Source organism: Pezoporus occidentalis, unplaced genomic scaffold (genome assembly GCF_034315485.1).
Source record: "Pezoporus occidentalis ecotype Australia unplaced genomic scaffold, CSIRO_AGI_Poc_V1 ctg4, whole genome shotgun sequence".
Lineage (NCBI taxonomy): Eukaryota > Metazoa > Chordata > Aves > Psittaciformes > Psittacidae > Pezoporus > Pezoporus occidentalis.
In genome coordinates, this window is record NW_026915724.1 from 27241398 (window position 1) to 27266575 (window position 25178).

At 38.4% G+C, this 25178-nt stretch overlaps 1 protein-coding gene across 2 annotated transcripts in view; it reads left to right on the forward strand.

The window, feature by feature from the left end:
* Nucleotides 1–8180: 8180 nt before the first annotated feature.
* Nucleotides 8181–25178, forward strand: part of SOCS6 (suppressor of cytokine signaling 6) — a 29659-nt gene continuing 12661 nt past the window's right edge. Inside the window, exon 1 of one of the 2 annotated variants that reach the window (XM_062633079.1) lies at nt 8181–8392. The gene's annotated coding sequence lies outside the window, so the exon portion shown is untranslated. Of the gene's footprint in view, nt 8393–17311; nt 17678–25178 lie in introns of those variants that run through there. The other variant, XM_062633081.1, reaches the window with a different exon arrangement.

A 25178-nucleotide genomic window follows, 5' to 3' on the forward strand; every position in this document is an offset into this window, starting at 1 on the left:
TTTGCACTGGGAAGAAAATGCTGCAATTTTATTTTACATCAGTAATAATTTCCAGCTTTGGAACAACATGTTACATATTCGGCACTGCTTTTTTCTTTGATAAAGTTCCTGGATGAAATGAATGAGAACTGTGATATGATCTTCAGCATGTTCAGGTTGTAGTCACTGAGTCTTTTATTTTTCTTCCAAAAGATGCCTTCAGTCACTTCTATCCAGAGCACAGTAGAATGATTAAAGAGTTTTGCTATGCTATAATCACAGTGACAAAATGTACTGCTTCGTAAATAAAAAGCAGAAATACTTAAGGGATCTGCAAAGCTTTTGTGGAAGAAGGCTCATAAAAAGATCACTCACTACTGCAACTTTGTCTTTGGTCATTGAGTAGAAAACAGAGAAGCTGACAGAATATTTCCTGGCTGTTTTGCATACTGAAAACAACCTACAAAGCCAATCATAATCTGAAGATTTTTCACCTTTTTTGCTTCTGAAGACGTGAAACATCATCTTGTCATTTTATATTTTTTTAAATATTCAAGTTAAGTTTTGTGATGAGTTTGACCAAATTATTTCTGAAGAACAACCCAAATTTAATGAACTGATGGTAAACCCTCCTCATATTCAAATGTAGACTATATTTTAGTGTGTGACTGAGGTTTATTGAAAACACATAGTGTGGGAATCAAGGGCTTTTCCACTCTCCCTTGCTGGTCAGCTTCACCTTTCCTGAGAGATCAGCACATATGTAAGGAACGGTAATTGAAAGCTCCAGCTTCAAAGAGAAAGCACGTTTCAGGTACAACAGAGATTTTAATGTCTGTATTTTTTTTTTGCTTGTTCGGACAAGAGTAATAAAACAGTGCTTTGCAAAATTGTAGAAGTTGGTACTGTTGTCTTCTTTTTGAGAGCCAGACTTCATTTTTGAGAAGAAACATTTTTGAATGTGCATGTTTAGAGTACACTTAGAAACCAGTTCACTAATAATGTCTTCTGTGCTATCCAGTTTAGAAAGCAGCTCATTTTATATTGGCTATGTAACAGATGTCAGTTATTGAGAGTTTTAATTTTCAGGTAATGAAGACCATGTTTGAACTTGTGACCTAAATGTGAGAAGTTCCATATGTACCTCTGTCAGCCATCTAGATTTAAATACCATTTCTTCAGCAATAAGAAATTTTATTCCAGAAGGCTGTGAACTGTACTGCTTGACTGACATAGCCTCAAGGTGTTTCAAGGGGGTTCTTTTTTTTTTTGTTTTTGCTTTTTGCTTGTTTTGATTTTTTAATTTGAGCTCTGTAAGTATAACAATATGGTAAAAGTTACTTACAAACTGTTCAATCAATCAAAACTAGCAGTGGCAGGTACACCCTCTAACAAGCTCTTGAGAAACAAGAGTATTGGGGCAACTCTTGATCTAGCTGAAAGTACGCTGTGTAACGATAAGCCCCGAGATACGAGAATACTGGAGCAGCCCTGGATCCAGCTAAAGTCTGTGGGAGTTCAGAAATCAAAAGAAATTGCTCATGGCATTACAGAATGGCCTTACAGTGCTAAAGCAACCATGAATCTTTTCTGTGAACTGGAAGAAAAGGACGATCAGGGCTGGACAAGAACTGCTCAGCTGGCATTGTGAAATCTGCTAGCTTTCTGCAGCCATACATCCATTTTAGCAGGCAGGTTTTGGGGGGTTGTTTGTTTTTAACATGCTTCTGCCTATGAATTGAGCATTTTTTATGCTTTTATGCATGTTTTTAAAAGCATATTCTTAAGAACAAGACTGAAAATAACCCTTCTTTTTCATAACTAAGGAAATGGCTGCAACACTTAAAGCTGAGAGGAACAGTTAGTCATTACACAGGAAGTAGAACAACATCAATTTCTAGGCACACCTGCTACTACTGGTTTTAGACATTTTAAAATTTAATATAATCCTCTGTGGCGAACATTCTGACCTGATATCTACACTTTACTTTGCTTTCTTTTATGTGGTCTAATGAACTAGGGATGATTCTTGATGTCTAACCAAGATTTAGGTTTTTTAATAAAATTCTAGCTACAGCTGTGTGCTCAGTCATCACGTAACACTAACAGAAGCTGGCTGCAGACAAATACAGAAGTAATATTACCTCTTGAGTTTTCAAAAATATTTTTCCCTGTGAAAAAGTAAAAAGTCATTTTCTAACTCCTTTTCACTTTTTTATTCCATCCTCTATTCCCCCTTAAAGATGAGGAAAAAAAAACACTGCTTTTTTTCCTTTTAAAAAAGCCCTGCTTCAGAACAATAAACTCCTGAGAAATATAATTGATTATTTCTAAATGACCGAGTTCGTATTTGAAAAGTGTGGGGCACACTTTTGTCATTAACTCTACCCTGAAAGAAAAGTTTTAATGCAACATTTTCTAGACCAGTTTCACCCACCAGACAGGGATACCAGGAAACAGAGGTGCTGAGCAACACATGCCCTTGCCACAGTCTCTCTCAATTCACACACATCTCCTTTGATCCTCCAGATCTATGGCGAAACCATAACGAAAAGTTCCAGATGTTTAGGCATTGTAAAGTGACATCTGGAGTTGTTTTTTGTCATTAGCACTTGATCGCCAAAATGATTGCTCTTGGTGACCTCTACTCCTTGGGCCAGTTGTGAATACTGAAGTAAGGGCTACAAATCCAAGCCTATGAGATGCATTGTAAAGAACAGTTAAGATTTTAAACAGAATTAATTTGGCTATAGGGAAGAATACAATATTCCAAGTTAAAACATATGTTCTTGGGTTTTTCATTAGGGGTCTGACACTAGTACCCATAAAAATTCTTACTTTTACCTTTTAACAGAAGAAATTTTACAAGCTGAAGAAGGAAGTGAAGTTTCTGCTCTTTTGTTACAGAAAAAATATATGACCTTCTGTTTGCACTATTTTGATGAACTAGTATGGGGAAACAGATGAAATTGAGCCTGTATGTATTCCAAGGTATTGGCTTTGAGAGTACACACTTCATATATATTGTCTTTGTTAGCTATATCCATGGACAGGGACACCTTCCACTAGACCAGGTTGCTCAGAAACCTTGCCTGTCTTTCTGCATCTCCAAATTTACAGGACTCACTGCAGACCTGAGCTAGTTTACAAGCAAACATACAGGCAATATGATTCTTAATGAGTAAGATGCATAGGCTAATTTAACTGTGTAAAGCTGCTCACAGCAACTACTGTCATGATTTATTGTGTGTCTTCAATTACAAGAAAAGTGATATATTATTTCCCTGACTTTAACAGAAATCTATTTGTGAGGCCCAATTTACCCTGAATTTATTCAGCTTTTGGTCCATAAACAATTAAAATGACTACTCCCTTTCCCCGTTATTCAGAAGTTAGCCTTCATGTGCTGTTTGTTATTAGAAATGTCATTTTGCCATACTCTGTTGTTTTCTACCGTAATATAATGGATAGAGAACTTTGATCTAAGAAAATATTGAGCTGTGCTCTTGATAAAAAATTGACACTCCTATTGTCAACAGAATCTTTGTAATGGATTTAAAAATCTTAATTTCAGAAGTGCTTGTCAGTCATTTTTAAGTATGATTTCTCTGGAATTGAATTGAAACAGGTGGAAGTGGCACTCAAGCACAGGCGTAAATTAGAAAAATATTAAGTAAGTGCATTTTTTAGGTATAAGCATAACAGATAAAGATACAGAGTATCACAAGATAACCACAGTGTGAAATAGAAGCAATAGCACTACTCTCATTAAAATGTGACAAATGATTTATATGTATGTGATATGGATAGTTTATTTTTAGTAGCTATAATGAGGTCTTAACACCACTTATACCTTAAACTGATTTCAGCAGCGATGGTAAACAATGCAAATTTAAGCCCAATCTGAGACAAATCAGGGGGTGGAAGAACTTCCTGCATACTTCGCCTTTTTTCGGTTCTGCTTTCTAACACTACTATTAAACTGGGTGGAGGGAATTTGGTCAAAAGAAAAATCAACCCAAAACCAAACCCCAGTGTTGAAAATATTTACATGAACTAACAGCTATAATGGAAATGGAATTTACTAACCAAAATGTGCAAGAATCTGAGAAAACAAAGTGGAACAATCAACGTACAGTATCCAAACATTACATGTGATATGATATATAAAGATTTCTAATACTTATTAAAATATAAGACTATAAATATACAATATTATCTAAAATAAAAATACAGGAATAAATAAAATAGATATAATAAAAAAGGACTATGGAAATTGAAAACCCCAGAAAATTAGGTCACAGTTACAAAAATGACCAGCAATCTACAGTGATTTTGTATATACTGCTTTCCTTAAAAGCCTATGGTTTTCCAAGGCCATTTGAATATTTACCATCTAAAAGATCCAGTTCCTGTAAAGCATTACAATAATTTGAAAATTCTAATAAAATTGCAAATGCCCTTTCCAAATTATACTTAACAGAAATAGAAAAGGAGGCATTTGTGTCCTTAAAATACAGTCACATACAGTTACATGCCTTCAAGGAGCAATAAGAAAACAAAATCATTAACCTCCCACTGCAATTCAGGCCAAAGAGCAAGGAGGAGAGTAGTTGTTACGATATGATGGTAACTTATCCCCAGGTAGGCAGCAATAGGACAAAAAGTGGGTATGGTGGATATAACATCAGCTTTGTTGTCAATGATCTGCCTCTCTGAACTAAAGATTTGTATATGCACATATTTGATTTGAAAGTTATGAAACAATTAGTAATCACAATTTTGAGTATAAAAAAGGAAAAAAAAACCAACTCCATAAGCGCATCAAAGCAAGGAACTCATCGACATGCAGGCCTCAGTCCAAGTAATTAGAACTGGATCTGGAGCCCCTGATTTTAGAAGCTTATTTATATACGGACATTGGATATGAAAGATTTGAATTTTGTATTACTAAGCCCCAATTCTTAGTCCTCATCATTTTGGACAAAGCTAGCAACTGTGAAGCAAGTCTAATAAGTGATATGGGCCTAGAGAGCATTAAAACAAGATGTCTGAATATATGAACTGCCCAATTTAGACCAACACACATTTTTTAAGCCAAGAACAAATTCATCTGAGCAATCCTGTTAACATCCTCCTCATATGCCATCCAAGTTGCACTGCGAGTAACACACTTAGGTGAGTCCACCCATAGTGATAAACTGTTGCTTGTACTGGGATACAGCTATTTGCTGACATGCTTGGATGGGAAAAAGTCTATCCTGAACATAAAGTTGTATACTAAGGCGAAGACAAGTTAACAGCACACTGGTAGCCTATAGAGAAGATTGCAATTCCCAATCCTTCTCCCCCTTTTTATCATCACTCCAAATGCACAAAGTACCTCTTTTGTGTAGGCTGTGATATTCACCTGGTAACAAGTTGAACTACATCAGCAACCAATCCAGCTGGAAACTATTGTTTGGTTTTGCTTACTCAGTGTCTTCCTTTAATGTTCCTGACTTCTTATAAACTGCGCAATGCTAACAATCTGAAAATGTTGTTCTTGTGAACTCTTACAGCACCAGATTACAGTTTCTAAATTATGTGAGTGAAAAATAAGGCACCCAGTCTACTTTATGTTGTGATTTATTCTTAGGTAAATAAACCTCAACAGACTTAGCTACCTGAGCTGGCTTAAAGAGGTCCAACAAGGACTGCAGCCACTATGAAAAAAAGGGAAAGGTGTGTATGAGCAGAAGGAGGGAAGGAGACACAGAGAAAGAATGAGGAATCATGTCGAGTAACAATACTAATTTAAGCCATATTTAGCATTATCCCTGCTGAGAAGAAAGTTAAAGTATGGAAGACAGACTGGGGGCTAAATCTACCAAGTTTTGAGGATTACTTTCTTTCAACTCTCTGAAGTTCTCTGTCAGTGCCATTTCTGCAAAAAGCTAAACCTTTTGATTCATAAAAGTGACAAGGAGGCAGTTTCAGACACATCAAAACCCTTGTTTAACACATGAGCTGGAAAACATCATCCAGAACCAACTCTATAATAAAGTGTGGGTGGCTGCAGAAAAAGGCTTCTAAGACCTTTTTGTTTAAAAAAAAGTTTCTGTCTCATGTGCAATACTACAGAAATTGTCTATGGTAACAACCAGCTGAAGGTAGAAAAACATTTTTTAGTCTTTTGACTTCTTCATATATACAGTTGCTGTCTCTTCTCACAGCTGATGCTGAAGACACTGCTGAAGTTAGTATCGCATACATGTCTTGAGCAAGAGTACCAGCTGGATCCTGAAAAAAAATAGTTGTTCAGTATTTGTATCCAAAGGAAAAGGAGGCCTAGAAGAAGGCAAGAACACACACACAAACCCCCCCAAACTTGTCTGAGGAACTGACAGAACTGCACAATAATTAAACCAAAACTTTCACAGTGAAGACCTTCCTTGTTTACGTGTCTCTCTCTTATTCCCCTTTTGGATTAGATTGCTAACAGTTTCTCCAGGAAAGGAGGAACCTACTATGTTGAAAAACAAAGCCTTTTGTTATTTCATTTTCTTTCCTTTTTTAAGCACCACTGCCAACATAGAAAGTTGCTCATATTTTCAACACCAACAATATGGGTTTTACAAACAAGTTACAAAACTCATGAGGCTTCAGAAATTATCCACTTGGAGCTATTCTTAGCTTTGTTACACCACTGATAACATGTAATCATAACTGTAAAATGGTTTTAATACAAGCCACTTAAAACCATAAATCTTTCTATATAGATCAGGAAAAGCCAAACTTTGTTTGGAAAAAAAATAATTTCTTTGTGCAACTCTATTAATCTCCTGAAATGGTCCTGGCCTGCCAGCAACTGAGGTCAATCAGACACATAAAGAAGCATACGACTGCTCGATGAGACTCAGGAGAACCCTTTTAATTCTCAGTAAGTGCCTGAGATACAAAAATGTAAGCAAAATCAGGACACATTCTGATCGCAAATAACTCTGGCAGTTAAAGAAGTCACAGACCTCAACCCACAAATACCTTTGATCTCAGTAGAAGAATCCAGGCAGAATGTGCATGAACATTCTCACTATCTTGTGAGTTTCAACCATTTCTTTTAAACCTTGAAATCAGTGAGTACTAGCATAACGAGTGATACAAATTACATTGGCTCTTAAGTGATTACATAGGTAAGCAAATTATGCGTATCTTTACAAACCAGGTTCTTGATTTGCATCAGTTATATACCACAAGCAGGAAATAAAAGGTAGTATTTTACTAGCTCCACATCAGTCAACAAATATGACTTGAAACTTTTAAGACCCATATTGTCCACAGATTTTAATTTTGCGCTCCCTGCGAGTCACTTCTGTCAGTCTCACACACCCTATATTAAGAATTGTTTTGTTGCTCTTGATTTAGCATTTTATTTAAAAAAAAAGGGGAGGCAAACAAGCAAGCCGGCACGCAGCTTGCTTGGCTGGAGTCGCAGTAGCACAGCTGATGGGGCTGAAGTTTAGCAGCGATCTGTGAAGCGAAGTTAAACCCTAAAATAATGCCTATTCGCGTCTTCACGGCATGGGAGGTGTGAAGCAAGATGAAACGGAGGAGAGCGACGGTTAGACCACCTCCCTCTCCAGCACAGCGGGGCCTGCACCGAACGCCCATCTCCGTCGCCTCCCGGGGGGGCGGCAGCGGGCCTGGCCCATCACCGCTGCTCGGGAACCCCCTCAGCAGTGCGCTACCAGCAAGGCAATACGTCTCGCCAGACAAGTAGAGGAGAGTAGCTCCTTGTGAACTTGTGAGCTTGTATAAGCGAGGGGGGCAGCCAGATACCGGAGCGGGATGGGAGGGAGGAAAAGGACGGGGGCTAACAAAGCATGATTGCCCCCTCCTAGAGCGGTTCCCTGCTGCCCCCGCGGGTCTCCGGCGGCCGTCGAGCCCGGAGGAAGGAGCCCAGAGCCGGGAAGGCAAAAGGCCCGGTCCCCCAGTCGGGCGCTGGGGGTAGGCGGGCCGCGGAGGGCTGTTGCCTGCCGCCGGGGCAGCGAGGAAGGCGGAGGCGCGGAGCGGGGCATCCCAGGCCCCGCTAACACTGCCGGGCTGTACGTGGTCGCCGCCTGCCGCAGGCACGGCTCCGGCGGCCATCGCGGGCTCGCCACCCCTGTGCGCCCCTCCAAGGACGGAGGGGTGGGGGCAGAGGAGGCGGAGGAAGCGGCGGCGGCACGGCGAAGGAGGGAGGGAGGGAGCCGGAGCCGGGCCGGGCCCCGCAAAAGCAACAGCAGCGCCAGCTCCTCCTTCTCGGTGAGTCCCGCGCCGCCGCCTCCGGAGGCTGCTCGCCGCCGAGCCCGGATGCCGGCGCAGGCCGGGCCGCGCTGCCGAGGTGCCCAGGGAGAGCTCCGCGCCGGGAGCGGGACACCGCGGCCTCCGCTGGGTGAGCGTCCCCGCGGCAATGGGCGCGCCGCGGCGGGTCTTCCACCCCCTTCCCCCGGCGGCAGTAGAGGGCTGGCGGGGAGGAGGGAGGGCCAGGGGATGGGGACAGTGCGGTTCGCGCTTTGCCCGCCGCCCGTCGCCTGAGCGGCGGCCCCGGCCTCCTCTCCCTTTGTTCGCTCAGATCCCCGAGCCTGCGGCGGTGCCAGGCCCTGCAGAGGCACCGGGGCCACGGCGCGGCCTGCAAGGCGGGCGGGTGGGGAGCCGGGCCCGTGGAGAGCCGGGCCCGGGCCGCCGAGGCTCTGCCCAGCCCCCCGCTGGGACAGGAGCGGGCCGGGGCCGGCCTCTCACCCCCACCAGCCGCCGGTCTACCCTGGGCCGCTGAATAAACACGCCCCGCTTCTACCGACCACATTATCGAGGCAGCTGAATTAGACTGACTCGTCCCCACCCTCCCTGTAACCCGTCTGCAGTTACGGGCCTGCGGGGTCCCCGTCTGCAGCCGGGTGGGGGCTGGTGCGGCGGAGGAGCTCGGGGCGCCGGTGTCGCGCCGTTGAGATGAGGGTGCGCCGCGGGCTCCCGGAGGGCCGAGGGAAGGAAAGGCTGGTTTCTGGAACAGACAGCACTTGAAAACTTGACTTTAAATCCCAACACCAAACCCCCAAACTTTACTGGCTTATTGTTCCTCAAGCTGCTTCTTCTGTTCTCCTTCCCTTAATGGTGCTGCTTCTCTCGGTAAAGAGCTCCTGGCCCATGCTTACCCGCTTGCTGAAGAAACCATTGAGGTTCTAAGAGATGTAGAGGTTGATGCTTCTGTGGTGTGAGGTGCTTTAGCTGTGTCTTCTTGTCTCCTTTACTCTTTGGCCTTACTATATTTTAAAAATCATCTTAGTTTGGAACACTTTTGTGGAGTACATTACTTTCTGTTAAAGCGTTGGTTGCAGAATAATACACTTCAGCCAGGGAAAGCTGCTCTTCCACTTAGTAAATTCTTGTGCCCTTTTACTATTAAGTGCCAGCCCCTCTTTCCTACCTGCCAGGAATGTTTATACCCTGTCCAGCCTCTTAATACACCTATAGTTTAAAAATGCCTGCTGCAGGCCTTCTGTGTTAGAGAGCTGCTCTCTGCACAAGTGCTTGAGTAGTGCAGCTGCATTTCTGCTCTGGGTGGAAAAAATAGCACTATTTTTGTTTCTTGTTAATAAACGCATCCTTGGATTGTAAAAAATATGGAAGCTTCAGTATAGTTACAAAATAAATTACTTGGCTTGACTGGGAGACTTTAAATTACTAGAGCATGTGTAGATATTTTTGGAGTCTTCTGCAGTAAGGTGGTAATTGTAGCATGCAGTTTTATGTGTAACTTATGAAAGGCAAATTTCAGCTTTTTCAAAATGCTTTTCATGAAGTGTTAAGCAGTACTTGAATGGAGTCTTCACTTCCTATTACATATTTCTTGTATTTGTGGCTTTGCACTGTGTTCAGAACTGAACTTGTACTTAAAGCAGGTTTACCTGTTGTAGGCTTAGTCAAATGTGTATTCCCTGTATCCTGAGTTTTGAGATTTAAGTACAGTTTTAAATTAAAATTTTAAATTTAAAATTAAATTAAAATTAAGATTAAGCTTTAATGCTTCAAAGTATGAATGGTCATAGTGTATTGTTATAGACATACCTGCATTTGCTAACTCCCTGGGAAGGAGTAAGGAAGGAGCACCCACCGTATTGTTTGCAAAGCTTTTGTGTCACTTCATCACACTGTGTATGTGCAGCATCAGAGTGTTCATGTGGGTTCAGAAGACATAATGGATAATCCTTAAACTTCCTGAGAACTTGACATACTGAAGTCTGAAAAAGATGTATGTTAATTTAGACTATGCTGTTAACTTCTTTGGTCCTGGATTGTGAAGTCGGTCAGCCAGACACCTTGGGTTACTCTTGGAGGGGGATGTTTTGAAGAAATAACGGCTCCACATTGTTCTGCAAGTAGATTGATTGCACCTCTAAACTCTCCTTAACACAGTAAAATGATGAAGTGAATGAGCCCTTAATTAACAGATCATCTTAGAAATCAAGTTACTTCTTTCTGTTCTTTCTTATGAAGTCTTCTATAGTCATACAATAACTCAAACATAAACATTAGAAAGACTTTTATCATGTAGATGCCTTGAGTTCAGTACATACTTGCACTATTGCTGGCAGAACCGAGGCCACAGTCCAGGGTAATCCCTTACTCAAATACTTTATTTGCTATTGCTTTACTGCCCTCCTGGGCCTACACTATTTTGGTAGTGTTTGGATAGTAGCAATGTATAGGGAGTTGTAGGGAGGTGAGTGATAACACAAAGTAGGTAGGAAGGATACTCTGCTGGTATGTGTCTCAGGTTTTTGTTGATAGTGTTTTAATGCTTGTTACCAACAAAGTAGAGGAGGTAGCTCAAGCAGTTGTGATGTTCCATGGGGGAAAAATAAAGACACAAGTAGTATAAAAGTAAATGTAATCCAATTAAGGATGCAAATGCTATAAAATGTAGTGAGTACAAATTAGATAGGATTGGGATTGAAATGTAGAATAAAGTTTTCTTATGCAACTATCCTGTGATGAAGTATTAAACTGAAACGAAACAGAACTTTGAGTTTCCTCATTTATTGATTGATTTATTTACTTCTAAAGAGAAATAACGGTATCTGGTAATGTCTGTCATGTTCGTGCCAAAATCTGATTTCATTACATTTTAGCGTACACTTATTTTTTGGTAAATACATATCAGTCTTCAGAAGAAAATAGGTATACTTGATGCAAAGCCCCAAATTCTTGCATCCTCTTTCCCACTGCCTCCCAATAAGATTTTTAGTAAAATCAGAAAAGGAAGTATCCTTTTTTTTTAAAAAAAAAAAAAGGTCATGAAAATTTTCCTTGACAGTTTTGGGTGGCAAATGATATACAACAGTATGTTATTTTAGAAAACATGAAGATTGTGTTTGTAATGGAGTATTTATTGTCCATGTTTAAAAAGCAGCTTCATACCAATAAAGTATGCTTCTGATACAGCAGAGGTTAAAGATTAATGGCACACAGTAGGTTCTTTCTTTCTTGTTATTTTTGCTTCTTCCTCTGTAAAGAATTAATTTCTGAATTTAAGCTCTATATTACATAAGTTATATGGATATATTTCTGTGTTAAAAAGTTACACTAGTTTTGAAACATTTGCAAACTTGTACCTTTTGTGTTTTTTTTTTTTGTTTTTTTTTTTTTTTTTTTTTGTTTGTTTTTTTTTTTTGTTACAGTAGGTTTTTTTTTTTTTTCCCACTGTAGCTGAATGATCTTATTGAAACAAAAACCTATCACCTACTTCAGCCTCTCCTGGTGGTTAAAATCAAAACAAGCTGGCCTTGAATTATTGCCTTGGGTGAAAATGGAAAGCTGTCTGCATGTGAAGTGTTGTCTAATACATCAAGCATATAAAGAAGGTTACACAGTCTTTGCTGGACTCTATACTATAGACTGAATTTGAACCAGCAACATAATGCAGAATCTGATTTAGTCTACTTATTGTAAGAACTAAAACTCTCAGATCCAAAGTAATTTTGAACATAAATTATGTTTGTAATTTCTTTCTTAAGGTCACTTAAAAGTTGTACCTGTTTTTTTCTTCTGCCACTTTTCAGTGTTCTGACGCCTGCTTTTGTCATGTACAGGCATGCAGACAATAAGCATCTGCAACTCCAGATAATTTCAAAAAATTTTGGCTTTGCAAATCTGACTGCTATTCATTAGAGTCTGTAATGTAGATTTAAGGACCCATCTTTAGATATTTTTAGTTAAAAAAAAAACAGTGATTATATGTCAGGAAATTTTCTTCTGGAAAGTATTAAGATAACATACTCTGAAAATTATTGGCCCTTTTCTGTGTCCTTAACCATTCACGTAATATTTTGGTCTCTGAGGAACTCAGTTGGCTTTGTTTATGACAAGAATGTAAGCCACATGTTACCTAAAAAAATTATTCCTTGATTGCTACATCATCAATAAAACTATGCAAGTTAAATATGAGTCTTTATTTGTTTAGCACAGGTGCCTATGTATTGGCTAACTTGTTCTGCCTCTGACTTAAAAATTCCATTTAAGGAAAATGAAAAAACGTCTCCTTGCTTGCAGGTAACCCCAACGTAGGCATGCTGTATATAGGCATTTATGTCCAGCTCTCCAAATACTGTTTCCTATTGTGTATTTATAGGACACATAGGTCATGAGATGGTTCCTAGCCTGTGTGAAACAGCCTTTACTTTTTGAACCTGCCAAGTGCAATAGGTTGGCAGTTTAAAAAAAAATCTCAGGTTTGTAAAGCATGTGGGTTTTTTGTTACAAACGCCAAGTAATTTTACTGTAAACCGCTGTAAAAACAGTTTTGGATGGAAGATATTTTCTCTTGCAGGGAAGGTATAAATAGTAGATGGTAGTCTTTTCTTCAGCGTGAGGTGATCTGTAGTAAAAAAAAAAACAACAAAAAACAATGAAAATGAACTTATGTGTGGTGTTAAGTAAATCATAGGGATATGTGGTATTTTTCTGTGCTTCCCAGAGCAGTGTATAATCAGCAACTGTATTTGTATTATTTAACTTGAATAGTATATGGTAATAATCTGTAAGACGACTTGTGTAAGGTTTTGGTGCTCTCAGCTAGCAGCTAAATTGATTAATTTTAGGATTTGAGATTGCAAACTTAATACCTTTGGTATTGTTTCTCAAGGATATTACATATTATTTAATACATAGGGTGCCACTCTTGATGACAGAATTGCTGGAAGTGAGGATCCATTCAGGCTTAGTTTTACAGTGGATGATCTCTGTTTTTCTTGAGTAGTTTTATTCTTAATTAATCTTGACATTCTCTGGTAAATGTGCTAAAACAGCAGTTTGTAGGAGTCTTGTGTAGGTGATTGTTTTTCATTCTATAATGCAGTCTGCATTCCTCGGATAGGTTGAGAACAAATTAGTAGGCTACTCCAAACATTTCCAAAGAATGTTTGTTTGATCCCAAGATGTCTCCAATGCAGTGGTCAAGTTTGGTTTCCTTTTTGTTCCTTCTGAGTTAGGGAATTCTGTCTCCTCTGACTTTGCCTCAGTAAGTGCTACAAGACTGGGCAGTTACAAGCTGTAATGCTGACTTCGGTTTTGGCATCAGAAATGGGTTTTAATACCCTTGGATTACCTTTCAGTTGGTAATTGGGCATAGGATTAGAAGATTTATTAAAACAGAGAAATAGAGACTGGTGGCATCAGGGCAGAGGTGTTTGATTACAGAAGGTGTGCCTTCTAGGATAAGATTTGTGGAAGCTGTACTCTAGAAACTGGGTAGACAGCTTTTCTGGTCGACTCCATTCAGGAGCTGGTGGGAACTAGGCGAGTAAGGAATTCTCACAGGATTCACTGAACAGAAGCTGTTTGTGCAGGCATACTGGTTTGGGTGAAACCTGTGCTGGGGAAGTTTTCGAGGCTGGAATTTTGGTCAGCCCAATGAGAGTGCTCCAGAATACTTGGTTTGTGTATTAAGAGGTATGAGTTGCTAGCTTATGTGTAAGATCTTAAGTCTGGGTCTGTGTAAGGTAGGTACCTGGTGGCTTTCCTTTTTTCCTTCACCTCAGAGTTCTCTCTTTAGTGGAAATGGGGCAAAACCAATGCTGATGCAGTGCTCTATGAAACATTGATTTTTTTTCTCCTTTTCTTGGTTTTTGAAAGAAAGAGAGCTTTTGGTTAATAGTAAATAATGTTGGGAAGTAATAAAGGATTAGCATAGGCCTTTGGCATACTTTGTGCAAAAAAAATCTAGTTACTTGGCAAAATACTTGTGTGTAAATACAGATATTCCGCAGTTCCTTAATAAAGGGATAAAAAAGAGTCTATACTGACTAATGCTCTGGTCCTATTTGCAGTCTAATCCACTGGTGGTCAAAAGACAGTGAAGGGAAGTTGTTACATCAGTTCTGACTCAGATGTCCTGTATATTACTGAAATAAGTGCTTTTTGGAAGCAGCAGTGTTTAAAATGTTGTTTGATGTGGAAAAGAGTAACAGAAATTCTATGTATCAGCATTGAAAAGTATGTATCCTATTTTTTTTAATTGGGCTAATATATTTTTTTCATTTTATTTATAGCGTGTATAAGTTTAAATGTATGGCAGAGAGAACAGGATTAAAAACAGTCTGCATGCGTGTATGTTACTCTTACTTTTTCATGCTTGAAATTTCAAGCTTAGCTAGCTTTTGCAGCCAGGCTTCTATACTCCTGCCTCTGCAGAAATTTGACCTTGCTCTGGAGATAGCTTTCTTAAGGGCTTTGAGTTTGTGTAAATCTCACAGAGCATATTACTTCATATAGACAGTGAGCATTTTATCTTAGATTCTGCATGTGAGAATTTATACACCAATGTGAAATTGCTCAGTGTAAGGCCCCAGCTCTTCATGTGCAAGCTAAACATAATGTATAATAAACACTCCTATTGATTTAAATGTCTCCTCAAAGTTAATTAATCTTTGCTGGGTTGGGATTCAATATTAGCAAAATCAGATTGTTTAGGGCTGTGTGGAAGATTATTTTCCGCTTCTGTGGAAAATTATTAAAAACACTCAAAACCCACCACCACCACCCAAAAAAAACCCCTGGAACAACCCACCCAAAGTCATCCAGTGTGCATTAGGGCAAGATCATGTCTAAAAACTTTCACTAAAATGCTCTCCATCAGTTTCTTTGGCGTGGTAGTGAGATGTTTCCGTCTGCAGGTGATTAGAGTGTAGGTGTAGGAGGAAAAAAAGAACTTCCTGATTTTAATAATGAATAATTAAGAGTCTCTCTAGTTTTGACCCAAAATTAGAAAATTTGCATGTAGAGTAAGCTTTTTCAGAACTGGTATATTCTTGTAAATCTAAGAAATTAGGACTTCATAAAAAAGATGGCTAAGCAGCTTCACCTATGCAGTAAAAATTCTGTTCTCCTTCTGGTAAGTGTGCTAGTTGTGCGGTGTTAATTTATGTGCCTTCTTAACACCCCTTTTAAGGATCAGTCAATTTAGAAAACCTGTTTAATGTTACACCTTCTGTTTTAAGGGAAACAAAGTATTAATTCTCTGAGATTAGATGGAGATAATACTCTCTGTACAGGTGGGTTTACCCCGTGTCTTTGACAGTTCCTCGAGCACAGCCATGTCTCCTGTTTCCCGTATATGTTATGCATGGGCTCAAAAACATAAAGAAGATAATGAGTTTACCATTTGTTCTTATTGGGCCTCCAGCCAGTGAAAATGGGAAGGGAAATATTTTAAATAAGTAGTATTTTATAGTCTTGCTTTCCCAAATGCCCAGCTTGGGTTACTCTCTGCAACAGGTCCTAAGACCTTGGAGGGACAGCCAGGATGAATGCACCAGGAGCCAGCGGGCACATGCTGGGTGCAACTTCTGTTCAACTGATCCAGGTTCTACTGCTGGAGAGTGTTCCAGCAGCATCTGCTTAATTACGAGAGGTACTCTGTGAGGAAGAAGATTTCCTCTTAGGAAATCCACCTGACTGAAGACCCCCAGTCTTTAAACAGAAAGAAGGAAGTCCTCTTTCTCTGCCCCCCTGCCCTATTTTGTTTTGTTGTGCTGGCTTGTCTGTATACTAAACCCTGCTTTCTGTTTCACTGACCATGAGAGATTGTTCTTCAATAGCCAGTACTGTTTGGCATTCCATGTATAAAATCAGTTAGATTTGAGGTTGACAAATGGTCCTAACCTAATCTTCTTTATGTGGTTTGATACAGGTACCACCTTTTTTTAAGTGAGGAATATTCATTTAAAAGAACACAACAGTTTAGAAGGATTGTTTTCAAATGTCTCATTCTTGAGAATTAGAAAGCTTTCAAACTGTCTTTAAGTTTATTTAGCAATTGGCAGGCTAGCTTATGAATCATGTAAAGTCCAAAGGAGGAAATAAAATGCTGGGGGTACTGGAAATAGAATATATTGAAATAAGGATTGCAATAAAAATAATTTGGAGTTGTAATAGTGGAAAAGAGGACGGAATTATGAGCCTTCTTGTCTTGTTTTTGTGTTCTGTGCTCCTAAGAAATCTGATGATACGTGACCCTTCTGTGGCAGTATTGTATGAAGAACATTTTCTGATTCTGAAGATTCCAAAACTGATTTCAGAATCAGTAGTGAAGTGTTAAATATTGTATTATTGTTTTACTTCTGTATTGGTTCATCAGGGTGAACATGTGAGTAGCTCTGTTAAAATCTCTGTTTAGTGTTGAAAAGTGAGTGAAGCTTCTGCCTGTGCCTGCCTCCCTGCTCCAGCCCCTCCAAATTTAGAGAAGCTTAAAATAATAATTGTAGTACTCAAAAATGAAGATGCAGGCCATAGGGAGCTTGTGTACTTATCAAGTATTATCAAAGCCAGTAGTTTTATGATAAGCATTTATTTAAATACAAATAGTGGGGAAATAGACTTTTAAAACAAAATGGATACTAGTATTTATTTTCAGATTGTTGAAAGTCAGTTTAAATTATGTCTTGTATCCCTCAAAAGTGTTTTTTTCTCACTTCAGAATATACCAAACAAATCCAGCCTACTAAATTTGCATGTACTATTTTTCAGAAAATTTGATTAAAATTATTTTTTTCAACTTCCCAGATTAAGTTGCTTCTGTGTTGTACAAAATTTTGACTGCAACTGTTTGAAAAACTCTTTCAGTGTTTGTTAACTTTGTCTTTTTAAAAATGAAATTGTTTTATGTAGTAGTAGTGGGAAATAGTATGCTTTCCTTATCAGTATGAGGTACTAAGTTACTTAAAGCTTTAATTTTTATTTCATGAAAAAATAAAATGGACAAAGTTTATCTGCAATGAAATAAAACACAAAAGTATATAGCAAAAAAATTCTCTTGTCATTTACATGTACAAGTTTCACAGATTGCAAGCAGTACAGGCTGCATTTCCCAGTGATGTAAAATACAGGATGTAACAGCATGGTATCTAGAGCCCTCGTTCAAAATGTAAGACAACCAAGTTGATTCTCCACTTCTGTCCTTTCTGTATGAGGGTTTCCCTGAACACCAGCCTTTTGGCTGCTCTGTAGTGTGAAAAATTATTCCTTCTTTTAAAGCTCTTCTGCAGAAGATTAACTGAACTGGAAAAGAAAGGGCTAGAGATAGTCTGTTTTCTCATCTCAGTGAATTAAGCAACTGCCTTGGAGAGGGAAAACCTTGGACTGAATTTCTGACGCAGTTCATCCTGCGTCTGAAACTTGTTACAAAGTAAGGTATCTTAATCAAGAATGAGTAAGAATTTCCCTTCCACAATTGCTAGGACCACTATCCAAGTTGGTAAAATTTGTAGTTTGATTTCCATTGGTGCAGTTTACTTATGTGATCCTGAGGGATACTATGATCATTTTTCCGCTTCTCATGATGTCCCTGAAAAATGGTTGCCATTGTATTTTATGCAGCATGATTCTGTGGGGTGATGATGGGCAGTCTTGCAACATGCCTAAGGAGGTAGGTGAATGCATAGCCAGAGGTAGGCATTGACGCTGTTCTGTACTCCTGCTTTTAAATGCAAAAAATAAGGCTAAGGGCTACTGAAGAGGTTTTGATAATGATAGTAATAATAATATCTCTCTGAACTTTGGTACTTTATAGATTAAGCAACTCTGTGTATGTGAAGAGGAGAAGGGTTTTGATGAGCAATATTTTGAGTAAAAGATTCTCATGTCTGTGTAGCCTGACTCTTCCAGTGTGCCCTAAATGCTGTTGTTTTTTTAGAGGAGTTGCTTATTCATAGGTACTGAACCCCTGCCCCTCCCTGATCTTAACATGGACAAAAATCAGATGGTTTATCTCCATTTATATAAGACTGGTTGTAGTTCTGACCTTTGCAGTTTGTCACAATGTACTTTGCTTTGATTTGTATTTTTGGAAAGCAGGCCATCAGCCTCTGATCTTTATTGTCAAAAGCAGAATGTGGTACAGTTGTGAGATTACTCTGTGCCCCACTGCAGTCACCAGTTTAGCAGACTCAGAGTTTGTGTCATTAATGGTTTAAACTCTGGGCAGAAATATTGTAGGCCTAATTGTTAGTCTGAATTTACATTCTTTGCAGGTTGTGCTTTCACCAGTGGTTTAGAACTAGTCTTGAAGGTTCTCTTTCACCAGTGATCTGGAACTACTCTTGTTTTGGTTCTGGGGTTTCTATGGGTGTCTGTATGGATTTTTATTTTTTTTTTTTTTAATTACCTTCCTCCATAACTGGTATTTCCCCTCCCCCCTCATCTTTCTAACTCCTTGAGATATATACCACTGATGGATCTTCTGCTTGTTATCTGACTACCTGATATGTTTTTTACTATAGGATGTGATTCATTCACTTACTGCTTTGCTATTTATGAAACAGTTGGGCTGAAAAGACTCTGTAAAATATCTGGCAAATTGTAACCTTTAAAGAAAGTCAGGAAGTTGAATCATGACTCAATAGAGGACTGTGATAGAAGGTACCTTGAAAAGTTAGGTATGTGCCCACAGGATGATGAACCTCCAAGGACTTGGGTTTACCTTACTCCTCCATTGACAGCAAACCCCTGAAAGGGACCGCAGCTTTTACCGATTTCCTTCAGTGGGTGGCAGTTTACTGTTGCAGTCAGCTGCTGGAGTTAAACTCATTTGGTTCTGTTGTCATCTTGTACTTTTACCTGGAGAGATGGGGGAGATTTCAGATTTAAGCAGATACCCATTTACTCAAAACCCCAGCAGGTCAAACCACACCCCCCTCCCCCCGCCATCACTCTGCATCATAAAAAAAATCAGAATTCATGTTTTGAATTATGTGACCCTAAGTTGGCCTATTATTCGGCTTATGAATCCATTTTGAAAAGTATAAAGATATAAAATTGAGCTCTCTGTCCTGGCTCCTAAAGTGTTGAATAGAGCACTGAATGTCTGAGCATTATCATGTAAGTGTCAGATATAGAGACAGCAAAAATTTCCTTAATAAAGCCAATAATTATATTGTGAGTTCTGGAATTTGGATGTTAATTAGTATACTGTAGGTGATAGGACCATACATTTTAAAGGGTGGTGAAAGGTAGAATTAGTGTAAACATTATAGTCCTGTATGTGAGGTGGCAGGATGGAGAAGAGAATTGCTTAGGCAACCTTTCTGGCTTTTCTCAACTTTTGAGTTATTGAACTTTGAACTTTAATGAAATTGTTTAGTGTGTTTCCTCTATAAATAGTTCAGATAAAGGATACAAAATGATTTTTTTTTCTCAGTATGCTATTGTTCAAGAGGGAAAACACAAAGGATTTTACTCCTTTGTGATAGAAGTTGTGTGTGATTATTTTAGTGAATTTTCAAGAAAGTAAAATTGATTCTGGAACTTACTGGTCACTTCAAGAATAATCTCAAATTTTGAACTGACGTAATACATAGAAAATGTTTTTAATTTTTGGTATTTTTTGATAGTGATTTCTTGTCACAGTGATATAAAAAGTATTGGTTTTAACTGCTAATGGGAAATTAAAACCAAATCATAGTAACAAACCACTTTTGCTTCTAAAGAACGTAGTTGAGATACTGGCAGTTGGAGATAAGCAGTTTTTCTGTTACAATGGAACAGTTATGTGAAAGGTGTCTCTGAGGAATAAAATTGTCTCATGCCACTTTCCTCCTTGTTTTTAGAAATGTTTTGAGTTCCAGAGAAAGCTTTTCCTGTATTTAGAAATGTCCACACAGATTTATATATATATATAAATAATATATGATTTTTTTGCTATGGCTTCTCCCTCAGCTGAGACACTACTTGTTCTGCTTATTTGATAAAACTGTATTGGGCAGTTCTGAAGAGGCTTCAGGGCATACAGGCAGGAGGAGCCTTGCTTGGTTGAGTTTGTTTCTATATGAAATAATGCTAAAACAAGCTCTAGTCTTTGAATGTGAGTTTAACTCTGAACTGTTCAGAAGGGAACTTTGGTTCTTGGGTAGCAGCTTGTACTTTAGATGAGATACTATATTACAGTATTTTATCTAGTTGTTATTTAAAGGATGGAAAGGTCTTCAACTAAAAATTGTTACTTAAATGTAACTAATCCTTTTTCATCCCAGGTAGTTCATGTTTCACTGAGTGTCAGTTTCTCTTTCAGTGTGTTATACAGAATGGTGCATATACTTTCATATTATACGCAAGTTATGTTTGTGTTAATGGTGTGCATTTGTAATAAAACAATTGGTTATTAATTTTGAAAAAATCACTATTTTTAATAAAAAAGAATGAACAAAATTTATGTGAATTTCACACAAATGAGATTTCTTTCACATTACATTCCTGGAAAATGAGGATAATACCAGGTGTTGGGTTTCTGACAGAATTTTCCATTATTAGAAATTAAATATACCAGCAGATTTATGTGTATAAAATATGTATAAAAAAGCAAAGTGATGGAATAGGGGTCTCTGTGGTTTTGAAACTTATTAAATCTTTGAGCTGTATGGCAGCCAAATGCCTTGATATGAGGCAAGTATTATGTAGTATTGACATTAAACCTTTTCATATGGTCTAGGGGAGAATGGTGGATCTTTGTGGCATCTGTGTAGCAAATACATTGCATTTTTTTTTTTTCTTTGATAATTTAGTGAAGAAAGTCCAAAACTAGAGGTCAGTCTCTTCCTCTCTGTGATTCTGAGGAATGTCCTTATTAACTGCTTCTTACTCCTTGGCATGTATGTGTGAATGCTGTACAGATGCTGTGGGGAAGAGCTATCTTTCTGCTTTATTTCTCTTTAATCAAGGTGCTATGCTCTCTTTCCTCTCAGACCATAAATGGGTCAGCTTAGTCCTTCCATTTATGTAAAGGGTTAACTGAGTTATAAAGGATTGCTGCATTTTAGCTTAAATTGAGAGGGTAGAGTGTTACTTTCTAATGAAAGAAAGCTTTTATTGTTATTGAAAAAAGCATGGTAAAAGTGGTAGGGTGATAGCTGTAAAGAACTCAGATCTGACCTGGTCATGCAAATTTAAAGGTTAATTCAGCCCCAGTCAGAAACAAACCCAGCTGAGGTTAATTTGAAGACACGGGTGTGGCCATCATCGGTCATGAGATCCAAGGCAGAATGGTAGGTACAAAAGCAGTATAAGACTGCAGTGTACTGTAGTTTGGTCAGGCCTTCAGAGAAGCTGAACAGGAAAATGACTCTTAGTTTGAGCATAGGTCCTCCAATTGTAGAACATGACTGTGCTTCATATGGTGAAGTGGAATCCTCTGTATAGTGAATTTGCAAACTGGACTCTTATTTCAAAAACTTGTTTCAGCTTTTGTTCCATCTTGTGTATGTGTTAGACAGCTTTGTGTTAATAAATTTAGCTTTTACAGTTTTAACAATATTTCTTTTGTTAATAGTGAAATAGATTAGATAACTAAATTTGGATTACTGCTTGAAGAAAAGCATGTTCTTAATTAAGTTTGGGGGTATTTTTACAAAGGTGTTTTGTGTTTTTTTTTTCTGCTGGATATTTTGAAAATAATAATTTTAATTTGTACAAAATCTTTTTTCTGGTTTTGCATACCTTTGATGCCAGGTGAATGTTATTTGTAGAAAAAAAAGGTCAATTAGATGTTCCTGATTGTCTGTCAAGTAAGCATAAATTGAATAGGGAAGGTGAGCAGTTACTTGCTGGTCAAGATACCAGTTTCACAAATATATGCTGTGAAGCCACCTGTTGGCATGATAACGTGGCTAGGAAAATGTTTAAAATAAAAGTATTGTTTTTTTTTTTTCTGTGAATGTAACTCTCTATCTCTCTTGATGTGTTGCTTAGGTTTTGATTTCTGCTGCTCAAAAAGAGAGTATCCCATGTTGCACCTTAAGGAATGCATAATTATCAGTCATACTTGCTTGGTGCTATAGTATGTAAAAGCTACTTCCTCTATTTTTGTTTTCACATCAGATGAATTAGACAGGAGCAAACATGATTATAACAAATTAACAACTCATAATTTAGGGAGAATGGCAATATCAAAAAAAAAGATAAAAATACTCAATTTTTATTCCAAGTAGTATAGTGAAGTATATGGTGATACTGTGTAAACCTGTTTTCAGCAGAAATATGGTACAAGGCTTTTCCTTCTGTTACTTTTCCTGTCTTTTCCTCCTTTCTCTCACAGTGTCTTCCTTTCTTTTCTAGCATTTTTCTCCTGCACACAGACATGCATGTACATGTGTTAACTTGGAGGTGTATTTTTGTATTGCCCATTTGGTACATGCCCTGTAACTGCAGGGTGTATCCATGGTAGAAGATTGGCTTGAGAAGCTGAATGTCCTGACAACACTGTAAGAAAGATAATTCATGGTACCTGTTTTATGTCTCTTCATCAAAATATCTGTGTTTTGGAAGTTGGCCACAGTGGCGGTGTTTCTCTGCTTGCTGTAGAAATGTTAGCCTAAAGTGGCCCAACATAAACTTCGAAAGCGAAACGAACATCAGTACAAGTCAACATGAAGTGGTAATATTCAGCTGTTGCCTGTCTGCTAAGTGTTTTCTTCCCTTTTTTGGGAAGGGCTGGAAAACTGTTTCTCACAATTATGTTATTTAGTCACTAATATTAAAAGAATACCAGATAATTGCTAGCCACAAAAATCACTTTGAGAGAATAGTCTGCTTTATTATTTCTGCCTTTCTGGCGTATCCTTTAAATGGGTGGACAACATTTCTAAAACTGCATTTTGAAATACACTGGGATTCAGAAAACAAGTTGCATTCAGAATTGGGTTTTAGTGTCTGCATCTGTACAGTTAGATAGGTAATGTTCCCTTCAACACATGTTCCAGGGTTTAAGCATTAGGCAGAAGTGGAAATTTTTGTTCTTGTGGAATGTCTTTCCCATTCTTCCTTTCATTTTCACTGTATTAATTTCAAATTTGTGTTGTTCTCAAATAAGTAGGCACAGAATCTGTTCTTTGCTGAAGGCAGTTTCTTACTGTAAATTGTATACTGGTTTCTGCAAGTAACTTTACAAAAATCTTACAGCAAAGTTCTTTAAAAAATTATTCCTTTTTACAGAACATTGTGTTGGTGCTTCTTGCTAAATGAGAAACTCCTTTATAGAGCATTGTAGTCTTAGAAGTTTTCAGACTCCTAACATAACTGAATTAATAATTAATAACTGTATGAGGACTGCATAAATATGTTTGATAAGCAGTAAGTCCTCCCTGCTATCATGCTGTGGGTGCTACCATACCTTGTAACAGGAGAAACATTTCTGTGTATCCACCTTCTGTCAGGACAGAGAGGTAGGCTGGACCCGTACACAGAAATGAATTCTCATACATCATCTCCCAGGAAATCTAACCTTTGCTTACGAAGCTAAACTTAATTTTTGCTGACAGACAGCCTGCTGCAAGGCTGGCTGCTGCAGTCTTGTAAAATAGCAAGAAATGAAAACTGAGTCTGACTGAGCTTTATTCTTCTTCATCTCCTTTTTCACAGCTGTGAAAAAGAAAAAACAAGGTTTATTTGCACTCAACAGATGTGCCTTCCTGCAGTGAAACACATAGCGGATTTTTTAAGTGACTTCTCTCATTTGGTTCAGCAAAAATATTCCACTATTCTGTTTTTCAGTAGCTTGGCATATGTAAATCTTCTGGGTCATTTTCGTTTGCTCTTTTACCCCTCACTGCTAATTCACCAGGGTCTTTAGAGCCAAGTTGTAGCTTTCTTTTCCCGTATATTTTCAGCATGCTTGAAAAATTCGTAAGCCGTATACGTTGTTATCAGATGTCTGTTCAAAAGAAAGTGATGAAAGGTGGTACTTGTGCCAGTCTTTTAGTAAATGTATCAAAAAAATACAATCTGCTTTGTTCCCTGTTGGTTCCCAGTTGTTGAGAGATGTAGTAAGAGTGGTCGAAGCAGTTACTGTTCTGGCTGTCATCCACCCAACTCCCCCAGAGTTTCCTACTCCAAAAGCAACAGTGGTGGTATGATGCTGTCAGTGTTCTTGAGCTGACACCAGCTGATAGAAGCTGGTGCTGATTTCAGTTTAAAGTACCGAGTTAGTGTGCCTGTAGTAGCTGTGGAGCAGATGTGCACCCCAATCAGCCATCCTTATGTAAGTGAGATGCAACCTTGGGAGAGGACTGTTAGTGTTAGTAGCTGTTTTTTTGCTATTATAGTGATGAGATTATTGTAGTTACGAGACTGTATATGCGCAGATGAACTGTAATACGGAGATGCCATTTAACACCCTTCACTTACTCCCCAGAGAAAAACTACCAATCAGATAGAAATATTCTTCCTGCAACCAAATACGGGAAAGAAGAACAGGACTTCCTGCAAGCGGCCATGGATTAAGTAGTGCTTACAAAAAAAAAGCAAAACAAACAAACAAAAAAACACACAACAAAAAACCCACAAAAAAGTCAGGGAAATCCATACATTAAGGAGCATCCTTTTTCAACAGCAGGCCAGAAGCAGTTAGTCAAGGTATACAGACTTCTTTGGCTTTGCATACAGTTAATTCTATTAATGGTGAAGAAAAATCCCTTTATTATTATCTTATCCTACTTTTCTACTTACTACCAAAGGCATACCTTGCTTATTCTCTGCTATAGGTTGCTAACTGTGATTAGGGTTACTCTGTATGTTGTTAGAACATTATTGCCCATATAATGTTTTCCCTTTAAGCTTTGTAAAAGGAGGGAAAAGAAGAAGAAAAAAAAACACCAACAACAAACCCAAGAAAAAAAGCAATGACATGACTTACTGTTGTT